This window comes from Plasmopara halstedii, assembly GCF_900000015.1.
Source record: "Plasmopara halstedii genome assembly, contig: Scaffold_2061, whole genome shotgun sequence".
Lineage (NCBI taxonomy): Eukaryota > Oomycota > Peronosporomycetes > Peronosporales > Peronosporaceae > Plasmopara > Plasmopara halstedii.
Genome location: NW_020188969.1, coordinates 276,783 through 277,930, shown reverse-complemented (window position 1 = coordinate 277,930; position 1,148 = coordinate 276,783).

Below are 1,148 nucleotides of genomic sequence, written 5' to 3'. Positions count from 1 at the left end.
TCATACCTTGCATCCAAGTCTAAGACTAGACAGCGTTCCACGCTATCAAAGTCAAGGAGCTTGACTCCGAGGTCCACAGGGACCTTCGGAACCGTGACACGCGTCCCTGTCGCTAGGCGAACAGAGACGATGTCATCCAACCGCGCTTTCGGCGCCTCAGCATACAGCTGCCTTCAGATCATCGTGGAGCGTCGAGCAAAATTGCTCGACGCCCCTGAAATCGATGAGAATATTCCGTGGCTTCTCGAAGCCCTTTACGGTCGCCTCCTCCACCAGCAAGCCCGGCATGCATACACGTTCCGTGCTCAAGGGCACGGAGCTCTTCGAAGCTGGGCCCTTTTGACCTATTCCACCCTGAGGCTCAGCAGAAATCAGTTCTCCCCCAGTAGTTCTCCACGTGCCTACTGAGTGGCGTCGTTTCCCCGCGACGAACCAAACTAATAGGCGTTTGGGCGATGCTTCGAAGAACCTTGACGCGCCTTGTGCAGGGGGCAACCTTTCCGAAAATGACGGGTGTCTCTACAGACAAATCACCGTCGATTAAGTGTATGCTGCCAGGCAGCTCGGAGCTCTGCTCCCTCGTCCTCAGCATGGCTGAGATCTATGGGCACCGACCCGCTCGACGAGCTGTTGGGGTGTGCATTCCAACCAAGTCATGCCGACTAGAAATTGAGTTCGGCATTCAATGCCGCATTTATCGCTTCTTCAAATGAAGAAGGATGCACACGAAAGACTTCCATTCTGGCCACGCCAGTGCGGAGGCCTTCCATGCAGACGGTCACTGTGACTGCATCCGGGAGGGGATCTGCTGCCATCCCGGCAATGAAAGTTTGCATCTCTAGGTCAAAGTCCACCAATTTCTTGTTGGCCTGTCGGGCGGCAAGGATAAGCGATCGCACGCAATACGCCTGATTAGGCGGCGAGAACACTCGCGAGAGCTGCAACTTCAGCTCCGCCCAGGAGGGAAACACAGCTTCGACCGAAGTGCCGCCTGTCAGTGCCCATTCTCGCGCTCGACCACCAAGCTTGAAGATGACTAGCGCCTCGCGCTGTTGCTCGGTCTGGAGCATGGCGGATGCGATGGCCATCTCAACCTCTCTCACCCAGAGCAGGAGATTCTCTCCATCCTTCCTCTCAAAGACCTTAGA